At 43.0% G+C, this 11,667-nt stretch overlaps 1 non-coding gene across 1 annotated transcript; it reads right to left on the reverse strand.

Annotated features, from left to right (window-relative positions):
• Nucleotides 1-10,898: 10,898 nt before the first annotated feature.
• On the reverse strand, nt 10,899-10,973 carry Trnal-caa. Its single transcript has one exon. It is a non-coding gene; the product is annotated as a tRNA-Leu (tRNA).
• Nucleotides 10,974-11,667: the final 694 nt, after the last annotated feature.

An 11,667-nucleotide genomic window follows, 5' to 3' on the forward strand; every position in this document is an offset into this window, starting at 1 on the left:
GACATCACAAACATTCGTGCCCGAGGCAGGATTCGAACCTGCGACCGTAGCGGTCTTGCGGTTCCAGACTGCAGCGCCTTTAACCGCACGGCCACTTCGGCCGGCTACATTACAATGACGTACCACATTTGTCAAAGAAGTCGTTTTTGGGAATACCCGATGCCATTTTGGTTCTCATTATTGTACACATTTATGTTAATGTTATAACAATACAGTACAGACAGGTTCAAAATTAAATCTGAAAAAATTACGACTTGAAAACAAATAAAACACAAAATGTAAAAAGAACACGGAAATATAACATAAGATATTTTATATTTCATAAAATTAAAAGGTATATACATATACAGGGTGGAGAAAAATTGTGTCACGAAATTTTAACCCTGGATAGCTGATGTCAGTAGGAACCAAAATTACTAATGTTGTGTAGGTCGACAATGCACCATTTTTAAACTACGGAAACTTGGCACCACGCGCCCCGATTGGCCGCCATGTTGCCTGTTTCCAGATGCTCCGGCCAACGCATGACCGCGAATGCTTTGCCTGCCGGAGATCGCGATGTATCCAAGGCGTCCCGCACGTTCGGTGGTAGCGCGCCAGCCTTCCACTCTGGGGGCCTGGGGGCGAACCCGCCGGGGTCCCGACACATCCATTGTAGTCTCATGATAAGGCGTACCGGGAACAAAACCGTCAACAGCTGTTAGTTCGCGTACAGAAAGTCTTTTACAAATTGTGTCGGCCCTGAAAAGGGCCTTTTTACATCTAGCACATTGTTTACTTAAAGCAGGTGCTCGAACTGGTGACCCTCTGACGCGAGACATAAGCTTGGTAACGTCGGACGGTGTTTTCCCGAACTCTTTCAACGAGTCCTGACATTGCTTTGATGTGATTGGCGTCATGTTGAATGTGATCCATTAATTCCTCCTCGCTTCCAGGTGGTTCGCGTCCGGGTGGGTGAACTAGAATCTTGAAGAAACCCCACAGGAAAAAGTCCGGTTGCGTGAGGTCTGGTGATCGCGGGGCCATGTCCTACGAGCACCTCTGCCAACTGGCCGGCCGTCGAAGACTTCATTTAAATATCCGCACACAGCACGACTGTTATGTGCGGGCGCCCTATCGTGCTGCAACCAGATGCGTAGCCGTGTGTCAAGCGGAATATCTTCCAGCAGGCCAGGTAGCATTTCTTGCAAAAAGTGAAGGTAATTTGCCCCGGTAAGTATCGGAGGTAGACGGACTGGCCCAATCAGATGGTCACCCACAGTGCCTGCCCAAATGTTGAGGGAAAAATCGTTCCTGGGATCCGTGGACGTACGTGACGTGAGGATTTCCCCTTGCCCAGTACTGAACGTTTCGTGTCTTTTAAAGGCCATCCCGATGGAAGGTGCACTCGTCGGTAAACAACACAATGGCGGGGAAGTCGGGATCTTGCCCAACACGTCGCAGAAACCACCGGCAAAACCCTAGCCTGTGTTCATAGTTCGCCACAGGATTTAGGTCTTGGACATGGTGGAAACTTAATGGATGCTGGCCGTCATTCCTCTAAACCTCCCAGACTAACCGATGAGTGACCCCAATGTCGTGTCCAACCGCTCGAGTATTTGTCATAGTTGCTTCCTCGAAGCGTTAGAGAACAGTGTATTCAAATGCAGCATTCCGTCGTGTTCGAGGTCGTCCAGCATCACCATATCTCGCTAACGAGCCTGTTTCCCCAAGTCGCCGGTGAATTGCTCTCAAAGTTTACGGGTGTGGGTGGCGTCCCGCTGAGTACCGTTCCTCACACAACCGTCGAGCTTCATGCGCATTACCGTCGGCTAATCCATAAACAAAAACCATATCTCGTTGTTCTTCAAACGAATACTGTGCGCCATGCTTACTGTATGACTAAATCGCAGGCGGCGTGTGTGTGGTCCGAAGCGAAGCTTATGTGTGGACGCCTCTGACGTGAGGTGGAGGTAAGCAGCAAGACCTATTTGACACGTGTGCGTATCACGTTGGGGCAATGACGGGGCGTGGGACGTTTGTATGTGTCAACCGACAACCATAACGTTCTCCGTCAACCGACGAACGGCAACAGGGCAATCCCACGGCCAATCAGAGTGTGTGGCGCCAAGTTTCCGTAGTTTAAAAATTGTACGTTGTCTACCTACACAACATTATTAATTTTGGTTCCTACTGGCATCAGCTATCCAGGGTTAAAATTTCGTGACACAATTTTTCTCCACCTTGTATATTCAGAATATTTTTACATCAAAAACATAAAAAACCCAATATGACATCTGACACAAGCAGATACACAACGGGCCCGCATACTGAAATATAAAAAATATTTCTAGGTTATTTTTGACAAATACGTCTTTGGAATACCACTTAATCATATACAACTCAGTTTGGTATTATCGATAGTATACGTTTTGCTATCAGTCAGATGTCGAAACGAAATCAAAATATTCTAGAGGGGGAGAGAATTTCGAAAAAAAATGACGTTTTTGACAACTTGTCGGTGCGCCAGTGTAATGTAAATTAAAAACCACAAAACGTTAATTTGAAGCTTTATACCTGTTTCCCCTTTGGACATCATTGATTCAGAAATATGAAACTCAGTTTTTGTTTTTTCAGCGGGATATTTTACCTCCTTAACGGCTTATTTTGCTCTTCATTACAACATATTCAAAGCCAATCAAAATCGGAGCGTATCTCTTGGGTACGTTTACTTGTTAGTGAGCTCAAGTACATTGGACAAGCGCAAGCTAAAGATATGCTCTGAACGGAAGACGTTAGACGCTTGCTTCTGGGTCCTGCTTCAGAGTAGATTGAAAATTCTGGAGGAAGACGGCGGTATTTTGGTTTCTCAGCATGCATTTTGGTACAACTGAGTAAGACTGCCCCTTGTTGCAGCCACTATCCGTGCATATAACATTGCATGTGCGTAGGAAAAGAAATACACTAGCGTGCATCTATACTATGGAAAAAAACTTCTGGAAACTCCAACTATAACACCACAACTCTGTTGATGATCATACATTTTCTACGTGTTTTATGGAGGTTTTTTTTTATTAGTTATGCTGAATATTATTCTTGTAAATATGTTGTCAAGTTACGAATGCTGTTTGTTATTTAAGAAAAAGAGTACGTACGGAATGTTAACATTTTGTAAGTAGACAGGCCGACCTAGTCGGAAAACATATTGCCAAAGAGTGCAATAAATTGTAAATGCATTATCGCTGGGCGTACGAGTGCGCCCAAAAAGTAGCAGTTCGGAGTCGCGAGGAGACGGTTGGTGTCGTTGGTTGCGTGTATGAGCCGGTGTGGCTATGCAAAAGTGCGGAGGTAAAAAGTCTGTTTCCGAAGTGCGGAGCAGTGAAAACTGAAATGTTTGATTTGGCGGATGTGTAATAAGGGCAACCTCTGGCATTTATTGGGCACAGTACAAATGCAGCAAGAGTAATTCACATAACATCAAAAGTACTGTGGGCCCTTGTGGTATGGCAAAAAGATCAACCTGTGGCATATTTTACCGCTAAATGAAGCCATTCGACAAACCAACGGCATCATAAAGTGAAGTAAGATCTAGACATTTTATAACAAGAAGTGTAATAGGTTGACCAGCGAAGTTGGAATTTTATTGCTTAAATAACATTGTTTTCGTGCTTATTGTCACGTAAATAATTTTCCTGGTATCCATCCTATCCGTTTGCACGAACCGACATAATCAGCAAATGAACTGAAAATGAAGTGAACATTAATTTATTAGATTATCAAAATATAATTTTTACAACTTTTGGACAATTACGTAATAATAAAATCTTTGGCTGTAGTATGAATAATGTCAGAAGTAGAATGAAGCAAAAGACAGCATTAATTTATTTGCTAAAAATAGAGTAACTTCCATAATAAAAAATTGGTAGTAAAACTTTACGTAACTTGGACACTGAATTCCATTGTCAAAGCACAGTTTTAACTTAGAGCTTCTGGCATAATTTATAACTTTTATTATAAACAAATATCAGATACTCCCAATGAACTACAGTTGGAACAAGGTCAAATTGAGAAAGTTGACAGATTCAAGTGTCTAGGAGAATGATTGTAGCCTAATCTATCAGAAGGAACAGCACTAACAACTCGGATTAATAAGTTACAATTATTTATTAACCAAGAACATCTATAATAAGAAATGCCTATCTCGAAATTCCAAACTAAAACACTACCAAACAGTTTTCCGCCCTGAAGCTCTATATGCCTCAGAATGCTTGAATCTTAACAGGAAAGGCTTGACACACAAATTAGAAATTCAGGAGAGGAAGATCCCGAGAAAAATTCTGGGTCAAAACAAATGGCGAGTGCAGAAAACCATCAAACCAGGAGCTGTACAGTCATACCAAGAAAATCACAAATGTAACCAGAAAGAGGTGTCTCGCTTTCTACGGACATATCACAAGGATGGACCAAACAAGACTGACCAACCGACTTCTCAACTGCTGGAAGAGCAGGCTGACAGAAGGAGGACATCCAGGAACTGAACGTAACTGAAAGAGACATTAGAAACCGAGCACTTCTCAGAAAGATACTAAAATAAAAGAGGTTTCAGAACAGATCACCCCGTAAAAATACCGGCGCCCTGTGGACAAAGGAGAGATAGGAGAAACATAACCAGTGAATGCGGGATTACTGGTCAAACATCAAGTCCCTTTCCAGGCTGAAAAGTTGAATATTGTGGTCCTTAACCGGCCCATTCGAAAGAAGAAGAAGAAGCAATATCAGAGTAACTGCTAGGTAAATGACAGTCCTTACTAATGAGTTAATTCAAACAATGTTTCTGCTTGCTACAATTACGACAGTCAGTATTATCATGAGTAACGCAACAAGTTTCTGTCCACAGCCAGTAAACAACTTACTTTAACTGATCTTTGAAAATTAATATAATATGTTGTATGAGTTTGCTATTGGATTATTATTTGACTGCTGTGACGTGTGGTATGAAGTACTTGAAAGTGTGTGTTAGGTACTGTTCCTACGTTATAACACCAATAACTGTTCTTTCGTAAGATTGGTTACGAGTATTACGTTTAGTTTAAATTTAATTCTTCTTGTTCCGGGAAGCAACTGGCGACAGTTGGTTCTTTTGAATAATGAAAACTTTGAAAACCTTTTCCCCAAATTTTCCACTAACTACTGTTAATTAAAAACTAATTTACGTAATAAAAATATATAAAGTTAACCGAACTTTAGTTACAGTCGTTATTGCTAAAGTACTGAGCAGTGGCGATTCGGTAATAACTTCATCTACTTCTCTTGGTTTCGCATTATTCTTCGGAGTAGATGCCTTTTCCCCACAGATTAGGGACTTCAATTACACGGTCATATAGAAAAGCCTAACTAGCAGGAGAGGTAGGAGGGTTAAAGAAAGCAAAATATCTAGAAGTAAGTTCTGGACCGGCCTTAAGTGAAATGACCACATAAAAAAACAGTGGGAAAAGCAGATGCCAGGCAGAGATTCATAGAAATAATCTTAAAGAAATGGAAGTCCTCCACTAAAGAAATAGCTTATAAGGCGCTTATTCGACCGATTCTTGAGTATTGTTCACCAATATAGGATGCTCACCAGAAGAGAGAGAGAGAGAGAGAGAGAGAGAGAAGTAATGAGACAGAGAAGATCCAACGAATAGCGGCAGATTTCCTCACGTAAACGTTTAGTCGACATGACAGCGTCGCAGAGACGCTCAAGAGACCCCATTGGCAGACGCTACAAGATAGGCGTTGTGCACTACAGGGAGATTTTTGCATTGGAATTTCGAGGGAGTGCTTTCCGGGAAGAGCCGGACAACATATCACTTCCCTCCTCCCATCCCCCCACCCGACACAAAAATAGTCCCCGCAAAATAGTCATAACGACAAATTTCGAGTTTATACAGAGTCTTATCGACAATCATTCCACCCACGCGCCATTTACGAGTGGAGCACGGAAGGGGACATCAGTTAGCGGTACCAGGTCAAACAACACCAGGCTTGCGGAGTACTGATGAAGATTAATTCGTGATCCGTTCACGCTTCTCGTGTTCGTGTTCAGGTATATTTTCATATAATCTCAAAAGGCATCGGATACAATTTTGTAGCATCCAAAACGGATACTGAGTGATATGTGATTGGTGGACTTAGGCGTCAGTTGTTTTGCTGATCTAGAGTGGCAATATGGGATTAACGTTCTGTACTATCTTCTTTAAACATTATAACATTTTCTCAGAATTTTTCCGTAGACTCATTTATTAACATGGGGAATTTTCGTTTGTCCTTCCATGTAGCCACGTGGTCTTGTTCATTCGTATTGATGCGAGGTAACCTCGAGTGATCTAAGCCCATTATCCTACGTATTTTGTTTCGAAACCGAAGCAACTATGCGCTTTGCAATGCGCACGCCTTTCTTTCGTAAGATTTTTCAGGTGAGATCGGAGTGACGCAGTATGATCCAGATTGTAGTACCAGTTTTATAATTTTTAGGTTCACCTCAGCCTACGGTTTAGTAATTTTGAAGTGATATCCGTAACAAATGGCAAGCTCGTTTCACTTACATGAGTAGGGCCTGTAAGGCAAGATTTATTCCACGTATTCATTCCACGTTTGGTCTTTGTTTAGACAGAGAAAATGGCTCTGAGCACTATGGGACTCAACATCTGAGGTCATCAGTCCCCTAGAACTCAGAACTACTTAAACCTAACTAACCCAAGGACATCACACACATCCATGCCCGAGGCAGGATTCGAACCTGCGACCGTAGCAGTCACGCGGTTCCGGACTGAAGTGCCTAGAACCGCAGGCCACCGCGGCCGGCTTAGACAGAGAGTATACGCGATATTCAGTCTATGCTGTTTAAAAATGCCTAACAGAGAACATCGTCATTGAGCTTGCGAAGGTTCTACCATGTCATTGCCTAAGTTTTACAGAATGCGTTATGCCGACCGATGTGGCCGAGCGGTTCTAGGCGCTTCAGTCCGGAACCGCGCTGCTGCTACGGTCGCAGGTTCTAATCCTACCTCAAGCTTGGATGTGTGTGATGCCCTTAGCTTAGTTAGGTTTAAGTAGTTCTAAGGCAAGGGGACTGATGACCTCAGATGTTAAGTCACATAGTGCTCAGAGCCATTTGAACCATTTGAACACTGGCCACTGGGGGCTGAACCGCACAGTAACTCTGGGTTCGGTGTGGGGCGGCTGTGGGGTGAGTGGACTGCTGTGGTCTGTGGTGGGGTTGTGAACCACTGCCGGCCGAAGTGGCTGTGCGGTTAAAGGCGCTGCAGTCTGGAACCGCAAGACCGCTACGGTCGCAGGTTCGAATCCTGCCTCGGGCATGGATGTTTGTGATGTCCTTAGGTTAGTTAGGTTTAACTAGTTCTAAGTTCTAGGGGACTAATGACCTCAGCGGTTGAGTCCCATAGTGCTCAGAGCCATTTGAACCATTTGTGAACCACTGAGGGCTACGGCGGGGACGAAGCCTCTCCGTCGTTTCTAGGTCCCCAGTTCAATACATACATACATCATACCCGAGCTTATTAATTTTAAGTGTTAAGTAACAAATGCAATGTTTATGTATCTGATGTTAATTTTTTTGAGAACTACAAAAAAGTGGCAGCGGAAGGGATCTTCAGCCTCGTACGAAATGTTTGCTTCGCCGAATGTAGAGTTCAAAGAACGATCGGCCGCGCACAAGAGAATATGCCGGAATGTTGCCATAAATGCTATGGTCTTTGTTAATAAAACAACGTAAAATTGTCTCCAAATGTTAAACAAAATAATGTACGTTCAGTTCAAAATGATTCACGGATGGTAATACATGTACAGTGCGGAGAATTCCGTAAAGTTTTCGTGGCAGTAATGTGGACATAGTCCCCTGAAAAAACTTAAAACCGTTCATGTAATTAAGTATTTTGGAAGATACTGAATCCCATATATTTGCCCAAAGATGTGTTCAAAGAGTCCCGGCGGAGGTTCGAGTCCTCCCTCGGGCATGGGTGCGTGTGTTTGTCCTTAGGATAATTTAGGTTACGTAGCGTGTAAACTCACGGACTCATGACCCTAGCAGTTAAGTCCCATAAGATTTCACACACATTTGAACATTTTTTGTGTTCAAAGATCATGAGTAGGAGTAATGTACTGAATGAAAATTTATAATATATTATGAAGCCAAAAGAACCAGCTCGTTTATATCTGACTTGACGATGCCAAACAAAATTGTAATTGTGAATATCGAAATATTTTGACAGGATAGGGGCATGATAGAGCATATCAATAAAAGCAAAAAAGAGATGGGGCCCCTCCACGCCCGCACCAACGTGGTGACCAAACCAAAAGTTCTACTGTCACCTCCGTAAACATGTTAGTTGTCTAGTATGTGGATCACAGGATGCTGGGCTGTGACGTTGTCCGTGCGTCTGGGTAAGGCTACGCATTAACACGGTCCATCAGGTGATAAATAGTGGACGAAACGCGAGTGAGGGTAGCGATTTGAAGAGCAGAGGAAAAAAAGTGCCATGGCTCGTGCCGTGGGAAAAAAACCTCTGCGACAGTGGGATGGGTAGTAAGAGCAGTAGTGGCTTACTAGCTGCGATAGTTCATGCAAGGTTGGATTTGTTAGTATAGGTATCATGCATCATTACCATGACAAGCGATGGCGATGTGTCCCAGTTGTTGCTGCTGCTGCATTCCTGGAACAATCAAGATCGTTATACAGTAGTGGGAGATCGGCCATAGATCATCTCACTGTGTGGGGGATGTGTGGAGCTTGTTTGCATGCAGTGTACGGTAGGGCTTCCCTGTGTGGTGCCAGTTATTCGGCAGTGTACTCCAATCCAGCTGGATATCCAGTAATGGGTCTGATAAACAGGGGCTCGCCTGTGCCGTTATGTTTGCGTATGCTTGGCCATAGATGTTATGTCCTTACAAGTATGTCTTTTGGTCTTTTATGTTTCCATCAATAAAAGTGATTACTTTGCTTATTCAGAAAACACGCTAGCCAGAGATAACTCCACTCGCAGATCTTGAAGTTAAAAAATGGTTCAAATGCCTCTGAGCACTACGGGACTTAACATCTGAGGTCGTCAGTCCCCTAGAACTTAGAACTACTTAAACCTAATTAACCTAAGGACATCACACACATACATGCCTGAGGCAGGATTCGAACCTGCGACCTTAGCGGTCGCGCTGTTCCAGACTGTAGCGCCTAGAACCGTTGGGCCACATCGACCGGCTCTTGGAGTTAAAAGTGATCTTTGGTCGGGTAATAACGGAAATCAACGGATAGAGGGAATTTCTCAATCAAATTACGCAATTACATTCGAAGATAATTTTTGAAGTACAAACACTATCCAGTGCCCACAGTTCAAATGTTGGAACGAAAAAGGAACTGTCTGAATAATGATGTCACCAAACTCCTGAAGTATACATGGTAGTCCAAAACAGTGTGAAAAGCTTGTAAGGGCGTTCCAGGGTAGGTTGAGCTGAGAAATAACTGTTACGAAGAAAATTCAATACGTTACGCGGTTTCCGAGTCGTTACTGCACTGAGTGAGATACTTCACAGCTACAAGTGGTGTACAAAAAAGTTTCTGGGCTTCTATGAAAGTGTCAATGAAACAGTAAGTTCTGTTCGTGAGTGTATCGTTAAGATAGTTAACGAAAATACCCTGCCTTTAGACAAGATTACTGACTATACTGCAGACAACACTATTGTCAATTATGGTAAGATCCTTCATGATGCAACGTTACAGAATTTTGAAATCAAATTGTTCAGCTCATATTGTCCATAGTAACATCTGTCATGCAAATTATTGCCTTGATATAGACGTAGAAAATGTTATTCTGAAAATACGTAATCATTTTTCCATGTCTGCGAGGACGTAACGAAGATCTGAAGAAGTTTTGTGGATGCTGAATGGATGGAAATACTGAGACACCTCATAATTCGCTTGTTTTCTTCAAAACGTACAGCTGATTGATTAATCCACAACTGGCCTGCCACCAAAAGCTACTTCAGATCACTGGTAGAGGACTGTTCCATTGTCCTGAAGAAGTATTATCATCCGGAAGATTAAGGATATATTGCTAAAAATCCATTTATTATTCTTCAGCAATGTACTAAGATTTTTTGTTCAGTGCATCAAGATCATAGAAAGACACTACCTCGATGGTTGTAGCTTATGACAAAATGTGCTCACGGAAGAGAAAACTGGACCAAAGGAAAGAAGATCAGTTCTTTGGAACTGCAGTTAAGAATGCCATGGAAGCCCTATCTTCTTCGAGAAGAAAGAAGTTTTATGCAGTTCTGTCAAGAAGCCTTAAATTATTGTACGATTTCTCGGAGGAGGATGTTGCTGCGAAGCTACAGTTTTTTTCGTTCAAACAGAAGCATAGATTTTTCTTCCCTGGAAACTTCAGTGAAAACCCTCCATTTAACTGAAATAGTTGATATGGAGGAACTGTATGAAGTTTTTTCTCGTTGGGAAGATTCCTGTCAGTATTATGGAAAGCACAGAAGATGTAAGTTTCCAGAATGAGATTTTCACTCTGCAGCGGCGTGTGCGCTGATATGAAACTTCCTGGCAGATTAAAACTGTGTGCCCGACCGAGACTCGAACTCGGGACCTTTGCCTTTCGCGGGCCAGTGCTCTACCATCTGAGCTACCCAAGCACGACTCACGCCCCGTCCTCACAGCTTCACTTCTGCCAGTACCTCGTCTCCTACTTTCCAAACTTTACAGAAGCTCTCCTGCGAACCTTGCAGAACTAGCACTCCTGAAAGAAAGGGTATTGCGGAGACATGGCTTAGCCACAGCCTGGGGGATGTTTCCAGAATGAGATTTTCACTCTGCAGCGGAGTGTGCGCTGATATGAAACTTCCTGGCAGATTAAGACTGTGTGCCGGACCGAGACTCGAACTCGGGACCTTTGCCTTTTGCGGGCAAGTGCTCTACCAACTGAGCTACCCAAGCACGACTCACGCTCCGTCCTCACAGCTTTACTTCTGCCAGTACCTCGTCTCCTACTTTCCAAACTCTGCAAAGGTCCCGAGTTCGAGGCTCGGTCCGGCACACAGTTTTAATCTGCCAGGAAGTTTCAAGATGTAAGTTTGTTTTACGAATTTCAATAACTATCTCATTCTGTTAACGAAACGAATTAAAATTTAATTTAAATTGGTACTTAACGTTTGATTTCCAAGTAGCTATGAACTGTTCCCCATTTTAGTGAAAAATCCGGTATTTTTAGGTAACTGTCACTTATTTCTTACATCAAAAAGTGGCAGCCGTAGTTCTTCTGCTCCCATAGCGTAGATGATAGCGCACGAAACTGCTAAATCTTTGGCTCGGGTTCGATCCTCACCACTGTCCCATGTCCAATTTTGTATCGCTTTCATGTTCGCTTTTAGGAAGCAAAAGAAGAACTCGTTTGGCCATAACGTCTTTGGCTGGTCGCTTGCGAGCACAACGAAATGGCTGGCAATCTTCAATGCTAATTAACTCGAAAACGGCGCAACGTACCGATTTTTTTTTTGCCAATTATTTTTCAGCACAACCTGCCCTGTAACACCCTTATAAGTTTTTCAGACTGTTTGTGAGCACACTGTACATGGTTAGGCGTGATCCCTGAAAAGAAAGGAGCGCACCTCAGTTTTGCAACCGAGTTACAC

The sequence above is a fragment of the Schistocerca piceifrons genome, chromosome 3, assembly GCF_021461385.2.
Source record: "Schistocerca piceifrons isolate TAMUIC-IGC-003096 chromosome 3, iqSchPice1.1, whole genome shotgun sequence".
NCBI lineage: Eukaryota > Metazoa > Arthropoda > Insecta > Orthoptera > Acrididae > Schistocerca > Schistocerca piceifrons.